Source organism: Battus philenor, unplaced genomic scaffold, assembly GCF_028537555.1.
Source record: "Battus philenor isolate CCGP_79_NKW_IND1 unplaced genomic scaffold, ilBatPhil1.0.hap1 SCAF_17, whole genome shotgun sequence".
NCBI classification, from domain to species: Eukaryota; Metazoa; Arthropoda; class Insecta; order Lepidoptera; family Papilionidae; genus Battus; species Battus philenor.
This window is the reverse complement of record NW_027181679.1, coordinates 13,195,324-13,217,914: the sequence shown is the minus strand read 5'-3', so window position 1 is coordinate 13,217,914 and position 22,591 is coordinate 13,195,324.

Genomic DNA, 22,591 nt, shown 5'->3' with positions numbered 1-22,591 from the left:
TTTTAGCCAGCACCTTTTTTAGTTTTATTTCGTACAATATTTACTACTTTATTTTTTACTTGAGTTAGAACCTTGCACAACTAATGTACTACTCTGGAATCTTGTTTATATTTATTGCATACCACAATACTTTTCTGAAAAAACCTAAGAACAATGAGCGCAGTTGGTCGTCATCCATTGATGAAGATCGTAGTTACAACAGATATTTGTCTCCATGAATGTGCGAGAAAAGCGACCGTCAATCGACCTGCCAAGTGTAGCATTTATGGTGGAGGTATATGCCTCGGAGTAGGCGTCCACGCTAAAAGATGGCTGTTTATTTTTAACAATTGACAATGTAAAACCAATAAAACCAATAACTCTGTAATTTTATATATTCGAACATCTTTCAGAGTATATTGAATTACGCGCTCCAATGGTTGACTTATTCGTATTACATGATTTCCCGCATTAGATATAAAAGCTCCCAGCAAATATTAAAGTAGTGTGTATATATAAACGGTTTCACGTGATGCTTTTTAAACAGTTCCTTATTTATAAAACGTCAAAGCCTTTTTATATTTCATTGAAATCTTGCAAAGAAGATAAGTTAAAAACTATGTTTTGATACATTTCTATAGAAAATTCTGTGAGAGATAAAATGGAATAAGAAAGATAACTCGAGAGCATCAAAGATTTATAGAAAATACAAAAAAAAATCAATCAAAAAGGATCTGTTCTCGAGAAGTAGAAGTCGAAATCAAAGCCAAAGTCAAAGTTAAAGTCAAAGTTGAAGCCAAATAAAGAAAAAGTGAAAGTCGTAGCTGAAGCGAAAGTCAAAGTAGAAAACGAAGTCGATGCCAACAACAAAGTCTAAATAAAAGACAAAGCCGAAGTGTAAGTCAAAGCAAAAGACGAAGTTAAAGTCGAAGTCAAAGTCATAGTCGAAGTCGAAGTTGCAGTTGAAGTCGAAATCAAACATAGCTTTATTATATAAGATCATTATAATCAACTATAACTGCAGAATTAAGATTAAGTCAGTTCGTAACGCGACACTTAGAAGAACAGGAAAATTAATGGGAGTTGGTAATTTTTTATGATTATATTAACAATTTTTCCTTTAAAAATAGGATAACTTATTTCTGAGCATGTTTATCGTGGACATACTTTGAAATAAAGCAACATAGAAAGGAAAAAAAAAGAAGTAACGTGATAGTTAAATAAAGAAACAAACTCAAACGTACTAAAAATCCATGATACCAATTTTTTTTCTTTCGATACTAGATATGATGATGACTGATATATAGACATGTAAATTAATATACATAACTGTCGATAAGCTTTTCTCAAAATTCAGTAATACAGTAAAACCGACAAAATTAAACTGTCACCTAAATCTTAGAATTCTTGTTCGGGGCCGTTACAAATTTAACAGGATTACACTTAGTTGCACAAAGGCGTAAAATGCATCGTAAATCTTCCAGCTAAACATCGTGCCCGAAGAGATTAAACGGTTTACCTTGCTACCTAAGTAGACGGCGAACGCTGTTACGCAGATTTAAAGTTGTCCCATTATACATTTCAACTTGAAGGAAATTATTTGAAACGAGCACCAAAATATTTTAGACCCTTAATTAACATAATCCGTATAAGGGCCACAAAAGGTATAGCTATTTTACAAATTTACTGTAATTTGTTTTAGAATTGACCCGTGATTTTTGATTTAGAGATTATATTTGATTTATTTGTACAACTTCTTCTTCATTTCAGTCGATGGATGACCACTGGAATACAGGGGATTTCCCCAAAGATAGCAGCGATGATTCTTGCACTGTCCGCATCAAGTGACTTCTCGCGACTTTAACTATGTCAACTAAGAAAGGGACTAATATATATCTACTTCCGCTATGCAGCAGTAGTCATGTGCGAGTCAGTTTGTGACTCGGTGTTTAGCACTGGTCGGTGTAACATCTCCTGAGGATGCCCCGTGGAGGGGTCAAACACACACGTGTTGAGTGAATTAAAGGTGATAATTTGTTTCTCATTGTTTGCCGCACGTGCATTTATCAGCGGGCTGGCAGTTGGTGCGCTTCATTCCAAAACTTCTGCTACTACTACTGCTGCTACTACTACTACTACTACCCTTCTATCTAGTTAGGATGTTTATGACTATCTTAGTTAGGATGGACTTCCGCAAAGTAACGCCTGAATCTATTAGATACTTAACTATATCATCAGTCTACCAAGTGAACGACCTATCAGCTCGTGTTTGCCCCACGAGAAACTTCATCTCCCAAAGGCTGAACTGCCAACTGCCACTTTAAACGAGCAATACTTCAAGCTACATCGGTGATTTTGGTTATTAAGCGGTTCTTCTCATTTCTGATCCTATAAGTTTGTACAACTGTACGCTATAAATTTTATTATAAATATTTTATTCTTAGCATAAACTTTTACGTTTCTATAAAATTAAGAAAATATTGTTACAAAGAGTTACAGAACCCTCTAAACAATAAACATGGTACTCTACGATCAAGAAGTGCTATAAACACGCGTGACCTTGAAGTCATTTATCAATTTTTGTGTACGTTTCTCGAAAATTCTAACAGAGCACTATCTCGAACTTACTAGAACCTTATCCGTAATATAAATAAGTTTACTTCCCGTGACGATAGTTCAGTGTTGTTTGTCCAGTTATAAGATTAAGATGTACGATCTGTGAAACAAGGTAACGATTTGGTAAGTATTTGGACAGTGATTTCTTGATCGATTTGTGAAGTTTGGACTAAGCAAAAGTACACTCTGTGTTAAAGTAGGGTGACCATCTGATTTGTGAATAAAGGACTCGACTTGTGAATCAGTGGTGTTTCATTTCGAGTCAGAACCCACAGTACGTAGCAATAAATTCCTTTTGATATAAGGTTTTACATATTTGTTCCAAAGCAGTTTAAAAACCATAGAGTGAAGTAAATAATCATGAAGACAAAAAATTAATAGAGTTACAATAAGAGAGTCTTTATCTACTAAATATTTAACTCACACATTTTGTAACAGAATTTTTAATAAATAACTTTTATATCCACACACAATAATGTAAAAAATACAAGATAATTACAAAATAATTAGAACCTTTTCTAACAACTTGTATAAAGAGATCAAATGAAATATATTTTTTCTAACGGATCGCAATATGCCAATAACTTTTGGGAACTAACTGTGTAGGGACAGATAGTAAACAATAACTAGTTTTAATGAATCGTAATTAGAATTTTGAAAGCTTTTGAGCTATAAGCTCATCATCAATTAATATATATATATAATTCATACTTTGTGCATTAATTACACAAAATTGCCACTCCTCAGACAAATTTTTAGAGTATGGGCAGCAGCTTTCTCTGCGTACCATAATACCACACTGGGATGTCAAAGCAAAGATTGGCGATTATAGCGTGGGATTCTTCCCAGGACCTGTAGTTCCAGGAGGTAACAACAAAAAGAAGTCCAAAGTAGAAGTGTGTAGTCCTTCGATTTAAAGTACGAAAGTAATGATCAACCAATAAAAATTGTCAACCAATCACAAGTCGAGAAATATTATTATGGGATTTCTCTTTTCGATGACTGGCGATAATGTAATGTAACTACAATACATATTCCCCCCATATGTCTTTGGGGGAGGCCTATATCTCACCTTACTTTATGCTGAAAAATTAGCAATAAATTCACTCTCTTAAAGCTTTTACATCTATTTATAATCAACCTGTCTACCACAATATAATTTACTGCTTTACCGGATTTGAACGTGTGACTTTGCATTTTATGTAAACTACAATTACATTTTAGATCCTGTTTCGTTAAAACACAGTGCCAAAGGCTAAATAACCTAAACTACCTAACCGGTGCATGTTTCAGTGTAGTTTAGTTGTACTAGCAATTAAACTTAGTTTACACAGGGGATTTGGATATAATAACATTCTCTCATTATGTTTATAATAGTACAACAGTGAAGGTTCTTCCGGTGTAGATTGTTAAAGATTAAATTGAGATTATTTCGCGCCTTCAATCAATAAAAGCTGCCCGCAAGAGAAAAGCCTCCTCAAAAAATAAATATGGTTTTTTATACCATGATCGCCACTCTTTTCAAACTATTTGGCGATGGCATGTGGTATTATGGTACGCAAAGGATTCTGCTGCCAATTCTCTGGAAACTTGTTTATCATTAAGAAAAGGACAAATATTTAGCCTCTTCCACACAGGTATTTGACACTAATCGGTGTAACATAACTCCTGGAGATGCCCCGTGGAGGGGTGAAACACGTTATGAGTAATTTAGCGGTGGTGGTTTGGTGGTGTGATTCCCATTGTTTGCCGCATACGCATTTATCAGGGGGCTGGCGGGCGGTGCACTTTATTGCACGACTACCACTGCATGTGCGGAAGTGGCTAAATATTGGTCCTTTTCTTACTTAGAATGGACTTCCGCGAGGTAACGCCTGATTCCATTATAAGTAAAAAAATATATATATATTTATTCCAAAGCGTTTTAAAAACATAGACAAATAGCTAGCATAGCCCTCTCTATTTCACTCTCTTTCTGACATAATATCATTTACTTAGTCTGGCCATAAATACTGTCATAATTAAAAGAAAAAAATATTACTTTTGAATTCATTTTTATATGACTGTTAAGTGTTTTTTTTTTTAATTTCGCGCCAATACAAATTTAAAATATTTTGTGATATTAAAACGGAATGGGGTGAGAAAGAGAACCGAATCTCTGTAATTGCAATACATAAAGTATGGTGCCAAATACAATTTTTTTAATCCTCCATACGCTCGGTATTAGTCAAATGTTTTTGTACCGACCTATTGATAGGTACAATAAAACATCCTCTGTTTGAGACAAAATGACATACAGTCTCTAAGAGACACACACACATTGTTTATTTCTAAACTGATAATATAGTAAAGAATAGTGTGCTTTTATATTAACCTTTTAAGATAAAAAAATGATTTTCTTTATTACAATATTTATGACAAGTCTATGTAGTTGATATAGATATAGATATAGATATAGATATAGATATAGATATAGATATAGATATAGATATCGATATATAGATATAGATATAGATACACGCTGATAAACTAACAGATACATACCAGCGGATTGGTAAGTTGAATTGGTGACGAGTCAACCAAGGTGCAACAGCCACCATTTCACCCTTAAGGTATTTTTTTATGGCCCCGTTGTCAGGGGCCTCTCGTTTCCCTATATTGTGAGGGGGGCTTGTCAGGGTCATTCTTTTCGTTTAATAATTTCTTTTTAACGTCTTATTTTATTTAAGCACTCTTCATACTTTCATCATAAGTTCTTTCATCCTTTTTTTACTTTCCAGATATCATCTATCTTACTCTTTCATTCCATTTTCCTCTTTTCCGCAACCTTAAGGTTCGGGAGTAGAGACCACTGCAAGATATCGGCCTTCACAAAGATGTCTTTGAAGGGATATACCATGATCACTGCGCTTGATGGGCCGGCGACTGCATTGTGGTATAATGGTACGCAGAAGATGCTGCTGCCCATCTTCTGGATATTTATTTGCGAGTATGCAATCTATATATGTAATGCACAAATATGATTTATGTAAGATTGTAACGCAAGTCTCAATCTTCTACCACTGGAATACAACTATATAATTATAATGCAAAGAATAGAATCAAACTAAAAGCAAAATAATTGGTAATATCAAGACAAAATTGAGTTGTAATTTATTCTATTATCTGTTAAAATGTTTCCATCGGTGTTACTTCCTCAGCGATACGACGAAAGGCAATCTAATTACCTTTGCTTAATCGATATATGTTATTATCAAGTTAATTAACTTACCGATCGATTAATGAATGTTTTATTAAGTTATTACACTTAATTGCATCCTTTGATCAATTGATATATGTATTATTATTGTCACGAAGGCAAGAAAAGTCAACATTTCACACACAGAATATTTACAAAAGTTTCAAGAAGTTTGTATCACTAAAATTCATTAGAACGAGTATCCAAATTGTAGTTTTGTAACTGCAGAGGTTTTATACTGCAGCTAGCTTGAAAGAAAATTGACAATGTCATTAATTTTAATCTTTATATCAAAACTAGCTGATCCCGCAAACGTTGTTTTGCAAAAAAAAAATTAAAGTTTTTAATTAACAAATGTAAGATAAGGGTTGATCGTAGAGGGGTGAAAATTTAGGTTTGTATGTATTTTTGTATGCTGTATCATAATAAATAAAAACCAAAAAAATTGTCTAAAAAATTAAAAATAAAATTTAGGGGTGGACCACCCTTATTACTTAGGGGTATGGAAAATAGATAGTAGCCGATTCTCAGACATACTGAATACGCATGTAAAATTTGGTAAAAATCGGTCAAGCCGTTTCGAACTTCAAGTTCGAACACCGTGACACGAGAATTTTATATATTAGATATTAGATTATTACATACTAGAATATTGTTGACGACTATAAAAGCCGACGCTGAGAGCATTCTAAGTCAGTCTACATCCTGAAGAGAAATGAAAAGAAGACTTATAATAGTGACAACAGTAGAGAAAGAGCTGCTGAATCGCTGCTAGTTTCGTTGCCCGAACTCTAGAAAATTAAAAGGCGTATTTTTATTGAGTCTGCGTTTCTCTATCCTCAACCAACGTTCGTTATGTATTTAGGATTGCCACTGTTCTCAAGTTTACAGAAAATAAAGAAAATGACCAATATTTAGCCACTTCCACACATGCAGTGGTAGTCGTGCAACAAAGTACACCGCCCGCCAGCCCGCTGATAAATGCGTATGCGGCAAACAATGCGAATTACACAACTGCCACCAAACACTCAACGCGTGTTTCATCCCTCCACGGGGCATCTTCAGGAGTTATGTTACACCGATTAGTGCCAAACATAGAGTGGGCTCACTCTGTGTTTGGCACTAATCGGCGGGCTAGCGGGCGGTACACTTTGTTGCACGACTACCACAGCATGTGCAGAAGTGGCTAAATATTGGTCCTTTTCTTACTTAGGATGGACTTCCGCAAGGTAACGCCTGATTCCATTAAATACAGAAAATGAGACACTAAAAAAGACACTGAAGACACTAGTTTCGATTGTAGTGTATAGATATAAAGGTGATTTACATTGGACGTGATCAGGCGCGTTCAATGTAAATTCCACTTTAGATTGGCTGTAGTTTGTTATGCCGTTGTGAAATCGTTATCGCAGTACTCGAGCTGCATGCATATTGATGAGGCGGCTAATAACGGCTCATTTTACATTTCAATCTACCCTCAATGTTGTTAATACGTTTTATTGGCTACCAATTTCCTATATTTCGTATTATACTGCCATTTCAAAATGCGATTCGATGATAGATTGTTCAGTTTATATTTACGTACATAAGCTTCTATTTATAAATTTGTTTATTATACACTGATCAGTTTCAATTCCGTCGACATTTTTAGACCGAATTTTTAATAATGTATGTATTAGGGGGACCGGAAAGTTATGTCGTTTTTGTCGACATATTTTACAGAAAAGCCGATTTATTTTTACCGCACCGGCATTTAATGTATACTAGATGGCAAAAGGTTGTTGATAACGAAGATGAGTATTGTTGATTAGTAATAAAAATTTGTTATAAAGTCGTGTGAATTTAACTTAAGAAAGCGCCCGAATGCTACGCAGTCTTATCGCGTGCTCCGCAAAGTCGGGGTGGACGCGGTCTTGGCCCAGCTCTTGACGGGGCACGGGTGGTTCTCTGAGTACCTTCATAGGTTCAAGCTCAAGGAGGACCCCTCGTGCTACTGCGAACCGGGCGTGGACCAGACCGTGGCCCACCTTGTGGCCTACTGGGACAGTACAGCACATGCACGGATGCGCAGTGCCCTTAAAATGAAGGTAAAGCTAAAAGTGAATGTAGAGAACATCGCCTTAATGATGGGCGACGACAATTTTCGCCCATCCTTTCTGTCCTTTGCTCGCAGGGTGACAGGCAATGCAATTGATAAGAATTAAACCGAGTAGGAACAGAAACAAGAAATGAAATAAAAAAGCATGTAAACGATTTTAACAAAATAAATAGAAATGTATGACAAATTATGTATAGAACTGTTATGTATTAATAATGATAAAAATAAAATGTAAGAACAAAATAAATAAATAAAAAATTAAAATAAATGTACCTAGCCACCTTAGAGTAAGAAGATAATGGAAGAAAGGCGAGGAAAGAAAGAAGGTATAAAAAAAAAACGAAAGATATTATGAAGGACGAAAGTAAAGAATGGAAGATATTGTGACGCGTGAAAGAGAGTGATTAATAAAGAAAATACTAAAAAAAATATTGAATAATAAAGTCCCTAATCCCAAGAAGTTAGGGGTACGAGAGGCCCCTAATAGCGGGGGGCATAAAAAAAAATTAAGAAAGCGATGTTGCTTTTCCGTCCGGCTAAAAAATTTATTATTTAAAGGATGATTTAAATGTTTTCGAATCTCATTCTTCAATCTCGTTTGTGTTGTGGTTAGAACATATTAATATTTTAACCCCGTCCCCTGCGCTGACTCCAATCTCCGGGAAAGAAGCGCTTATGTTTTACATCAAAACAATGCCGAGGAGACAAGATATGAGATACAGGGAAAACGTCGCGAGCCCCCGAGCTGTGGGAACATTTAGTATGACATAATGCGAGATATGTTTTCAAAGGGGAAATTGGTCATGCATTTAAATTGAGAATCTCAACAAAATTTTAACCATACATTTTGTTTTTTATGTGAAAATATGAAAGTGAAATATGTTTAGATTTTAAATCTTTCTGAAGTTTTATTTTTTAGGTACAGTCGTCTTTTTTCTGCCTATATACACACAATGCAAGGTTTAGGCCTTCACCAAAGACATCTATTGGATATAACATAACCAATGTGATATTATGGTACGCAGAGAACGCCGATGACCATTCTCTGAAAGCCTATTAGATAGTAAGAAAAGGACCAATATTTAGCCACTTCCGCACATGCAGTGTTAGTCGTGCAACGAAGTGCACCGGCCGCCAGCCCTCTGATAAATGCGTATGCGGCAAAAAATGCGAATCAACCGCCACCGCCAAATTACTCAATACGTATTTCACCCCACCACGGGGCATCTTCAAGAGTTATGTTACACCGATTAGTTCCAAACACAGAGTCCAATTATGCACCACCAAAGGCGGTGCACTTTGTTGCACGACTAACACTGCATGTGTGGAAGTGGCTAAATATTGGGCCTTTTCTTACTTAGGATGGACTTCCGCAAGGTAACTCCTGATTCCATTAAATACCTATTAGATAGGATTGGCAATCCTATATAATTAATACACAAAATGTAAATTATATTAAATTGTATCCCGGGAATCGAACTCAACACCTTCGATTTATCTGCGCTTGGCTTATTTTTATTTATGAAATAATTTCGATCATTTATTTGAATAAACACTTGCATTTTACTACGGGAGTGTATATATGTACAATAGATTTGAACAAAAGTCATAGTATATACGTAGTATAAGTAATATAGGTGCTTTATGGTACACTATATTTTTAACACGATTTTTTATTTTGATTGTCGTTATATATTTGACTACTAGTCATGTCAACCTGGTGTGTATACTCTGTGGTTTGCGATAGGAACTGACAGAAGATGTTTTACTATTTTTTTAACGTTTTTTTTTTTTATTAATCCATTTTTGAAATATACGCCTAGCAACACAATTAGCATTTTGTTTATTTATAAGTAGATGTTTATTTTAATATGCTTCTTTTTCTTTTCAGCTGATAGACGACTTTTTGTGACCTTATGCATGTCGTCCACCTGGTGGAGGATCCACTGATGCTCGTGATATTCCAGAACCTTCCCCCAACTGTCAATTGCACGAGCGACATGCCACGCCCACTGGCTCCAGACAAGCAATTCTTTTAGTGACCTTTTTTTTAAATACTTAGCAATGTCAAAAGTTGTTGACCTATGACATTCCAATAGAAAAAAATTGACATATACAACACATGTCAACGTATATCTATTTCGTTCACTACGACACTTTATAAATATTATAATGATATTTTCATTGTAACTTTCACGATATATTTTGTATGATTTATGTCAAAGTGTCTGCGAAGTTATGTGAAGATTTGATTGAAATAAAATATTTATGATCAAACTTTTTAATAAAAAAATTTACCGCACGACATCATTATAAAACTTATATATTGTTATGATATATACATAGTTTATTAACAAGGCATCGCAAAAGCCGCAAAAAGACTAATCTAATAAATTATTGGATTAACAATATAAAAATTCAAAACTAATATTGAAAATAAATTGACGGAAAAGTTTATTATTCAATAAACGAACATTTAAATGACAAGAATCTTTGACAGTGCTGTCGCCTGATTGTTTTGATTTAGGCTATATCTTATAAAGTGTATATCTATAAATCTGTGTTAAACTTTATTAAAAGATGTGTTGTTGTTGAGTTTCTTTCTGCTTCTTTAAAACAACTATAACAGCCTGCGAAGTAGAGTAGAGTCAAAAATAAAATATGATAATAAAATAAATAGATAAAAATTGTTATTGAAAAAACTTATTTTATCTTTATTTTTAACCGACAGGTGTCTAAATTCATTCATCAATTTTTAGCAGAGCAAGAGCATTTTTGTTACTTTATCCGAAATAGTAAAAAAAATTTAGCAAAAATTCAGTTTTCATTTAGTCTTGTATTCAGTTTGATATTTTAGTATATAATAATAAATTAAAGGTAATATATATACTTAAGTGCGTTTTATCGGAAGGGAAGTACTTTGAAGGGGATAAAATTGATTTGTAAGTTTAAAAAGACTAAGTTTTATAAACAAATTTACCTTACTTTTAATCATAGTATTAGCAGGATCAGAAAGTAATGTCGCTTTCTTAAGTTAAATTTACACGACTACATTTTAAAATGTTTTTATTTCTAATCAACAATATATTCACCTTCGTTATCAACAACCTTTTGCCATCAATATATATTACATGCCGGAGTGGTAAAAATCAATCGGTTTTTCTGTAAAATATGTCGATACAAACGGCATTACTTTTCGGTCCCCCTTATATATAACTAGATATATGTTTATATTTTTAAACGGTTTTATTTAGTTCGATCCGTACGGAATTTATTTGTTTATTTATTTGGGTCAAAATTAGAAATTGAAATTTAAGCACCTTCCCGTTGTCAGATTGATCTGAAATTTGGTACACACATTTAATTTAGATGACAACACAATATAATAAAATCAATAACATTATAAATCTAAAATGGCCGCCGATACAAAATGGCGGATTACTTATTTTTCCTTTACCCCCTCAATATGGGTATCAAATCAAAGGGCTACACTAGTAAAACACGATGATTATGTCAAAATTTGAAATTCAAGATGGACGCCGTTCCAATATGGCGGACTAGGTACATATTTTTTCACAATCACCAGAATATGGGTATCATAAAACCGTTTAACTTAAAAGTTTTTCAAATGCATTAATTTAAAATGTCATTACATCTTGAATTATTTAAATGCGGCATAATTCCATCAATTGTCTGCAATGACGTAGATATGAAAATTACCAGAGTGTTCATTACGCGAAGCACTGGTAATTTAGACAATTAATCTTCCAAGATTACCTTAGGGGGGGGGGGGGGTCGCTAATTACGTTTTTATTATCACGCCGAATCTCAGAGCGGAAACATCTGGCGGGCTTTCTTAAAAAAAAATTTCGTCTGTTTTTCTTCAATTAACCTTTTATCGGGTCTCGCATAAAATCTTTTATAAACATCGTCTTGATTAAATTTCTGTTTTTTAAAAGGTATTGTAAAAATAATGCGTTTTCATCGACATAGCTTTAGGAAATGTTCGTGTGAAATGGCAGTTGAGATTGAAAGGTTCTAGATTGGCGACCACGATCTAGTAGACGCGGCGTGGTCAAAGATCAAAAACTTTTGGCAATAATCTGTAAGGACAGATATCAAAAAATAATTAATTTTAATATGTAGTAATTAAATTTTTATTACAATGTTATCTTACGTTACTTTTTATTTCTGAAAGCTAGCTGCTATTTTAAATAGATACACTTATATATAGATTATGTTTGGTTTACACTTATATATCGATTGATGATAAAAATTTTAATTTAAAGTTTCTATTTCATTTCATTTTCATAAACGTACCTTATTTTTCACGAGACATATAGAGTGAAAAGACGGTCATGTTGCTAAGAATATAATAAAGACTTGTATTCGAGGCTATCGCCTTTATTTTAATACGTATATATATGTATGTATATATATATATATATATATATATATATATATATATATATATATATAGCAATTTAAAGGCGTAATACATTAAATGACAGAAAATGAGCTATACATTCACTTCTCCAAAGCCTTCACACGTATAAACAAAAATCCTGTGTAATAGAAAAAAGAGATTTAATACCTATACTAATATTTCGGCTATTTATTGCCATAATTTTTTTTCCGCTATTTTCACTGTAAAACAGAGTATGTTGTAATGTACAGAACAAAAGTTCCATGGAGTCGTATTATCAATCAATCAGATTAAATCGGAACAGGATAAATTCTCAGTAATAAACCGTTTATATCTAGTCCGCTGCAACAACGCCGATTTAAGATATTTTAATTTATAACCCTGTTAAACAGAATCGTATATATTCACGGCGGTTAGCCGAAGTGGGGTTTTCGCACGTTTACACATTATTGAGTGTAATTAATTAAACTTGTACAGTCGTGTGGGGTTCCGTATCCGGAAAACACCTCCGAGTTTCATTTAACTACATTTATTATTTATATCTTGATACAGATAAAGCTAAAGAAAGAGAGAGATAGATCATTTACTGCTATTTCAACTTATATCCTCTAGGCTTTATTCTATCTTCAAGAGATATTCCTAACATGACACATTGAGCGACCGCGAATGTTTCAACAAGTCGGAAAACACATTTCACCATGTCATCAGTGATAACTTCTTCTCTCTTTTCAACTCTTGTTTCTATTTTTAATGACGCCGTTTATTGTAAGTCTTTCTTTCCCTCCTATATATTTGTGATAGGAACTTTACTAAGCTATATTTTCCCATTTTCTTTTATTTTCGATCTCCCCTCTTATCCTTTAAAATTTCCATTGCTTTTTCTATTTCATTCGTGACATTTTCTTTTCTCTCTTCCTTTCATTAAGAATCCTTAGATGCATCGCCTCTCTTTCTTCGTCATATTCTTTGATACAATTATGTAAGAAAAGGACTAATATTAAGCCACTTCCGCACATGCAGTGGTAGTCGTGCAACAAAGTGCACCGCCCGCCAGCCTGCTGATAAATGGGTATGCGGCAAACAATGCGAATTACACAACTGCCACCGTCAAATCACTCAACACGTGTTTCACCCCTTCACGGGGCATCTTCAGGAGTTATGTTACACCGATTAGTACCAAACACAGAGTGACTGGCACTAATCGGTGTAACCGTAACGCCTGATTCTATTAAATATATCATTATGTTTTCAATTTCAAATTCCTTGTTCCTGTCTTTTATTAATATATTCCGAACTTATATTTTTAATCTAATCTTGTTTTTTTTAAATTTGCTCTTATGATAACGGTCGTGGTAATGCTACGTTAGGTTTTGGTACCTTCGTTGCTTTTACTAACCGTCACCATGTAGCTCGGTGTTTTCACTGACGCAGCATGAAGGGTTGCTTGTCTGAAATGGCTGTGGACGAGGCAAATCGCTCGAGGCCATTCGGGTCGAAAGGTTCTCAAGTGGTTTCTGCAGGTTGGTAGACGCGGTATAGGTAGAGCCTCACTAGGTGAAACGTCGATTTAGTTAAGATCACAGGATGCGGCCAGTCAGACGAGACATCTTTGCGGAAGGCCTAGAAAAAGATTAAGTAGAAGAATTACATCGCTCGTGGCCATTCGGGCCGAGAGGTTCTCGAGTGGTATCTGCAGGCTGGTAGACGCGACGTAGGCAGACCTTCACTAAATAGACCGTCTATTTAGTTAAGATTGCAGGATGCGATCAGCGCAAGACGAGTCATCGTTGCGATCTTTGCGAAAGGCCGAGGAGATTAAGTAGAAGAATTGCGTTTTTATCGGCATAGCCAAGCGGATTGGCCAGTCGAACGAAGCAAGCCTTTACAAAGGCCACCCGGCATATGGAAACATAGCTACTGACTTCCGAATCGGAATATGAAATGTCAGAGGTCTTAATGATGAGGGAAAACTCCATGTACTGGACCATGAGCTTGAGCGATTCTATAGTGTTATCACGGGTCTAAGTGACAACCATTGGAAAGAGACTGGATACAATTCTGGAGAATCACACCATCGATAACACATTGTTGATTCTAAATCATTATACTTAATCTATAAATATAAATGTAATTTAATATTAAACGAACGTACGAACAATCATTTATATGCAAACTGCCACGCAAAGCGAAACCTAATAACGTCACTAATTGTCCAATCCAATGAAGACTGAACACTAATCTAATGTACATCGACCGTAATAACGAAATTAAATAGAGTTGTAAAAAATGAATAAATCAGACTAATCGACAGATACAACACATATGTTTAATATAGCATTCAACCAACATCAAATGAAGACAACTGATTGACAATATTAGAAATAAAATTGAAGAAATAGACGCAAATAGAATGGTTGGTAAACCAAATAAACAGTGGAGTGAAGAGTAGGGGAGAGTAGGGTAATGAGAGTCAGTGGGTAATGTTTTATTTTCATTCATTTTTTTTCTAATTTGTGTAGAAGTGGGTAATGAGAGTCGGGTGACTCCCATTTCCCACGAATGATCATGTATCGAAAGATTCATAATCACCAGTTCCGAGCACATCAAAAGAATTTCATCCCATAGTACCGAGCACACCAAAACAGTCAGTGTCTGCGATTAACTCATCAGATCCTGGCACTTCAAGTCAAATTACATTGCATGATTTAATCAAGTTACCAGAGAAGACACGTATTATTAATACAAGACAATGCCGAAAAAAACAACATGCAACACTTTTAACTTCAACGCCATTGAAAGAAAACCTTGTAGAAAAAGAAAATAAGAAAGAAAAGGAAAAAGGAGGAACACAGAAAGAAAATAAGAAATGGAAAGGTAAAGGTCAGGGAAAAAAAGAAAAAAAGTAAAGTAGTGAAGAAGACTCCTGAAAAGGTAAAGCGTCAAATACTTCAAGAATCGAATGAAACCTCTGTATCTGATGTTGGTACTAACGATTTGTGCCAGCATGATGAGGATGATGTGCTAAAAGATGTGGGAAACAAGTGCCCAGTGTGCAACGATTTCGGCAGAAACAATGAGATATGGTTCAGACGTACCTCATGTGGTCTATGGGCTCACTCGGAATGCACCGGGTGGGACTCAGCTCAAGGTTATGTCTGTGATATGTGCTAGATTTTCATTGACTCTGATTGCCCCCAGGGTGACCACCATTACCCTCATATCGGTGCAATGGGAGTCAAATCTGTTTTTTTTTTAAACTTGAATAATTTTCAAAGTTGATTGCCAAAGTGATTGAAACTGATCTCAATTGATAGTATATTAGTTATATTATATTTAAAGGCGGTTGCAATAAATATTTTGTTTTATAATTAATTTTTATTTGATTTCTCGCTTAAGTGACCCCCATTACCCTGTTTTACCCTAATATTCTAAATGGTATAAAAACATAGTCTCATTCTTCTTATCAAGCCACATTGCGCAGAACGTACGGGCATTTATGCTTTCAGGTTTTGTAATAGAGACCACAGATCAGCTAGTAGCTTAAAATGTCTAGATTAAATCTGAATATTTTACATAACATTGTCGACGGTTAAAACTGCGGGACATATTTTGACTTGATATCAAATAAAACACTCTCATTTAGACAGAAATCAATTAACTTCTATAGTTATTCTAGAATGAGTCGTATTACAAAGTACATAAGTCAAACTGAAACTCACAGCGCAAGCGCTGCTTCGCGGTTTACCAGTGGAACGGTAAGCTAAGGTAAGGTAACAAAACGCTGGATACAGTTTGCTTGGAACTATTATAGAAAATCTTTATAGAAGGCATGAATCTATCAATAAACGTTAAACAAAACAGCATAAAGAACCAGTTGATATAAATAGTAAACATGCTATGAATCTGTAATACAATGTATAATATATAATAAGAAAAATAGAATAGCAAGAATCAAATGATAACGTAATAGATTTTAAGATAAATGTAAAAATATAGCCAAATAAATAAACGAAACTAAACAAAATGAAGGCGACGCAAGTAAAGTAAAAGGAGTGAAGGAGTTTGCGGTGTATATAAAAATCGGTAAAAAAACTTTTAAGTTAAACGGTTTTTTAAACAGTTTTATTTGATACCCATATTGAGGGGGTTAAGGAAAATTGTATAATCCGCCATCATAGATTTATAACGTTATTGATTTTATTATATTGTATTGTCATCTAAATTAAATGTGTGTACCAAATTTCAGATCAATCTGACAACGGGAAGGTGCTTAAATTTCAATTTCTAATTTTGACCCAAATAAATAAATTCCGTACGGGTCGAACTAAATAAAGCCGTTTAAAAATAGTAATGAGTAAATGTCATTTAGATGGAAAAAAAATGAGATCGCAAAGAAAGGCTAGTCCCTGACCTCCCATGACAGGAAATTTAGAAGAGGTCCCCAAAAAGTGGTGACACCTAACATTCTATTGCTTAAATGATGGTAATGATACCAGACCACCTATTTCAGTTCACCGGAATATACCTTCGTGATCATCTGCAAACGGTCAACGCGAATTTCTTTCTTCCGGTCATTTATTTTCACCAAAAAAGTTTAAAAGATAACCTACTTTAGATTACCTTGGCTAACTCTTTTGCTGACGGTACCACCTAAAAACACCTTAATGCTAAACCCAAAGAAGCTTACCTAGGATATTTCTTGAAATTAAGTTATGACAACTAATCCTTTAAACTCTTAGTCTGTGAGTTATTGGACATGATTTGTCTGATATACTTTGCGAATTAGGCTACCTTTCAAATGATTTTATATATTACACATACATCGAAAAATTTAACTCCCAGTAAAAATGTCCAGTATTGGGCATCCTACGGCAGAAATAATGACGATGAATGTATTTAACACAATTTGTTTCACGCTTTCAAAACTATTAGGTATGTTTCAAAACATATATCAAGTATTTTAATATAAATTTTAAATTGATATTGAATTAAAATAAATAATCAATAACTTCAATAAATAAAAATGAGCCACCAAATAGGTTGAACCAAAAAAAGGTTGTTTAAAAACTTCGAGAACGTTTAAAACATATTTATCAATTTTTTGCATTAGGTTATACAAACGAACTTTAAAGCAAGAAGATTCTGAGAGAAAACATTTAAAAAATGTGTATAATTAAAAGCCAACTATTCTTTAAATTAAAACACCTGTTATAGATTTTAATTAATGACTATAAATATTCAAATCGAAAATACACATTTTAACATAAAACACCCTAATAAATATACGGGCGTTACAGCCTTTCGGCTTGTAGATCAACAAAATATTTATAATTCTACTACCGATTATATAGAATGATCATTTTCATAAAAATATTATTACATGTCACACACACATAGACAAACACACACGCACGCACACACACAAACACGCGCGCACACATACACGGGCACACATGCGCATGCACTCACACCCACAACGCGTAGACGCATATAAACAAACAAAGAGAGACACACACACAGAGAGAGACACCCCCACGCGCAAAACCATGTGCACACAGACACACACACGCACATAATCACCATAATTTTGTTAGAGATGTCCACAAAGGTTGCTAACATAACATTCTAACAAAAACTCTTTCAAAAACGTTACTAAACCTATTTCTCTTTCATATTTATAAAGAACTATACAAGGCAGCTTACAACTACGTCGCATTGAATCGACGAAAAACTATAATGTTCGCTTTCCATTGCCGGCGAGTTATGAACGCATTGTAACATTATTACCTCTGTCTCAGCAATTAACTGTTACGATTGTGTTTTGTAGTTCCACCGTGCCGTTTATAGCGATGCCAGTTTGTATTGCGATTAAACTTGTATTAGACCGCTTGCTAATGTTGCTATTGTGTTTTTGTCAGGGTTAGTTTTGCGACAACGATTTGAGTTTCCATTATTTTGGGTGTATGTAATCAATGAGCATGTACCCATTTATACAAAGCAACGTATTACATTAATGAATACATTCGAAATAATAAAAGTAATTTCATGTCATCAACCTTCCAGGACAAAAAACACTAAAATATTGAAAGCCTTAAAATGTAAAAGCCTGTACAAAAATCAACTGTTTCAGGTTTAATAAACAACGTAAAAATACTTAGTAAAATAAACGTTTTCAAAATTTGTATTATTATTTATTATCGGTTTCAGCTAATTTTTATACTTCCAAATGTCATTGACCTATCATATTCGAATGTAAAAAAAATATTGTAACATATTTCAGAATGATCAATTTATACAAGGTTATATGAAATGAGTCATATGTTCACCCATTCAAAGGTACTACATGTATAACTAATCATCCTGTATATAAAGCGACTAAATAACGCATTACATTCAAAATTAAACTTCAAAATACCATTTATAAAGCATTTACTATCCAGTACAAAAACTACAGTTAAATAAATATATACGATTTACATTTATATATATACACGTATATACTTCCTTGTCTAACTTACTTCCTTACACCTTGTACTACTTACTTGTATCGTAGTGTGTTATATCTATATATACAAACTTACGCCAAAGTGTTTATATATATATACTTCGGCGAAATGGACTGTAGTAAGGAAATAGACAACGTAAACGTAATAAAGTTACAAAAGAAAACTGCGAAAAAGAAAATATACCAAAAGTCCTCATATAAAGTCGAGAAATCGGACTTCTAAGGTAATATAACATAACCTTAAATTCAAGTTGATCCAGAACGCATGCCCTGGTTCCGTAACGCGAAATAATTTTCCTCGCGTTTTCATAATAAAGATTGTTGGGTTCCAGCTGCATCCTTATTCATTGAAGTATCGCCCACGCGTTTTTAAAACTAAGTAATTTTGACCAAAGTGTCAAATAAAATAGTTTCAGTCATGCAAAACAATTTAATTGCGTTTAATCGAAGCAGAATTAATATTTAAATTTACCGAGGTACAGTGCACCGACTTGCAAGTGTAAATCACACAATATAACTTTAGCAATGGTTGTTATAACAGGGATCTCTCTCACAATAATATCTGGTCTGTCAATTTTGGTCAATCTGTCAACTCGTTGAAATGTCAAGTCTTAGTGGTGGGCAGCCGAAGGTTGCTAAGCAGACTTGATATCTCCCGTTCCAATCATTCTCTATGGAAACTTAGTAATCGGGTGGTGCTCCAATGATAGGAACCTTGGGTTGCATAGATTCTACTAGCTGGTAGAAACAGATCGCCTATATTTTCAGAAAGAGTCTCGTTCACCGCGTACTTTATACCGTCTAAAAGACTATTTTTCTTACAAAACTAAAACAAAGCTTGTGAAATTATTTATTCTACCTATAATTGACTATGCTATGATGTGTTTCGATCTGAATTCAGACCTTCTAAACAAACTAGACCGCCTTCTTAATAACTGCATTCGATTAATTTTCAATAATAACATTAGAGATATTTATTTAAAAATTGACTACCTAAAACAAAGTCTTTAGTTGAAATTCTGTTTTCAAATGGCTACCACAGCTTTGTAATCATTTGTACATATATAAAATTGCGTATATGTTTCGTTACTGATTTATTCATTTTATCATACACGCAGGATCTTTTACAATAGTTTTAGCTGTATTTACCCATAAAAAAAATTTGTAAAAAATTATAAAACGCTGTCGTGCTTCGCAGCTGGGAGAAGAAAGATCCGTATCAAATAGCGGCAACCCCGGCGAGAATAAAAAAAAGTCGTCAGTATTTTACGTCATGAGGAAAATTCTAGAAAAATCCAACTTAAAACAACAAAGTTTCCAAACTCACCTTGATTTGATAAGGGCCAATAACAATATCTGTTTATTTCTTTTTTATTTTTTCAAATTTCACTGTCACGGCTAATTTTTGTAACAAATTCTTCATGGGTGTGGTTGTACGTATATATAATAAAATTCCACAAGATATCATAGACCTACCGTTTATTAATTTTAAATATAAAATTAAAAGTAAATCCTATTATAGCATTAAAGAGTTTTTAGTTGATCGAAATGTATTGAACTTGGTTTTTCGACTCATTTACATGGTTAATATTATAATGTACACAAAAAAACTGTTGAGTTTCCGGCTGACTCTTGTCAACAGATCAGCGTTGCCGGTGGTAGTTTACTACTTATAATGTTAAAATAATCGACGATTCAAGAGTGCATGTAATTGTCTACTTGAAAAAAGAATTTATAAATTTAAGTTACAATTATTTTTAACTAAAGAAACAGAACTATTATATATCAAGCTTTATAATCACATAAAAATTCTTGACATTATAACAGGAATCTTCTTATTTTAAGGTTTTGTTTATAAAATTTAGTCAATACGTGTAAAAAATGTAAAGGTGTGAACATGTTAATTTATCAAAAAACTTCAAAGCTATTACGCCTATTTATAATCATCCTCTATTCTTAACCAGTGTTTCTATGGATCGTGGGTCCCATGTTGGGCAATTTGATCTTTACGCTTTAATATATGTATATAAATATATATAATGCCTATATATATATCTTACATAAGCGTTAGAATTTTACAAAGGCTAAGATGGAGCACTTAAAAGGTTGAAAAACACTGTTCTAAAATATGTTATATAAAATTATTTTATAATTTCTATGTGACAAGCATTAAGCCTTTTACATATATAACAAATCAACTATAGATATTTAAATATATTACTTACGTATTTCGTGCACCTGTGTAGTTTTTATTATTATATAATAAATTGGTAAAATAAAATTTTGTATAAAAATGTATCGATTTATTTTTAATATGTGTTTTGTATAGATCTTAAAACTCTAGCTAAAAACATTTAAAGACAATAAAAACTAAGACGGATTTTTTTAAAATAAGTTTTAAAATGTAAAAACAATAAAACTTTTTAGTATTATAAATCAAGTAAATCTATACAAATAAATAAAATTCGAATGTTTGTAATATTAAAACAACCGCTTTTTACTACAGGCATGTAAATTTATAAACAGTATATATATCAAAATCATATTTTTTTTAATTACGTCTGTCTGTATGTTTGTCGCGGCTAATCTGTGTAAACGTCTGGACTTATTTTCACAGAACTTATACTGGCAGGTAACACATATAATGAGATATTTTATCTGTCTGTATGATTATTGTAGCTAATCTCTGAAACGAACTTGAAATGAAATAATGTAGCAACTAATATGAAATTGAGTATTCCAAATTGTATTGTTAATATATATAAATTTTAGCTGTATTTACCCATAAAAGAAACTTGTGTAAGAAAATTTGTAAAAAATTATAAAACGCTGTCGTACTTCGCAGCTGGGAGAAGAAAGATCCGTATCAAATAGCGGCAACTCTCTCCCAACTGTCTGCGTTTATTTTAAGCGAAAAATAAATATTGTAAAAAAAAACACTAGCGATACAAATTAGGATTAATAAAAAAAAATTCTGAAACGTCTGGACCTATTTTCACAGGACTTATACTGGCAGATAGCTCATATAATAAGGAGTAACTTAACCTACTTTTATTTAATGAAAATTCTAAAACCATAAAAATACGAAATAAACTGGGTATTTTCGTTTTTTAAATTCCACGCGGATCAAATCGCGGGAACACCTGATTAGCTGTGTGCTTCGAAATGATCTCTACCTGAAGACTTTCAAGTAGAGATCACTTCGAAATATCTTTTTAATTAATAAAATTTTAAAACACTAACTGTATTTTTTTTACATAAACACATTTACGTATAAATAAATAAAATTTAAAACGGCTTTTAGAAACGGCTTGACTGATTTTTACCAAATTTAAAATGCGTATTCAGTAGGTCTGAGAATCGGCTACTATCTATTTTTTATACCCCTAAGTGATAAAGGTTATTCACACTTAAAAATTTTAACTGTAAAATTTTATTTTTTTAACGAAATTTTTTGTTATTATTTTTTTATGATACAGCATACAAGAATACATACAACCATAAATTTTCACCCCTCTACGATCATCCCTTATTTTTTATTTGTAAATTAAAATATCAATTTTTTTTGCAAAACAACGTTTGCGGGATCAGCTAGTATTTTATATGAATGTATCATTTAATTATTCCACTATTTAATGAGAAGCCACCAATTACATAACAGAATTACATTTTCCTGTAATATAAAATAAATAAAAACCTATTGAGCTATGATAAATCTAATAAACTTTA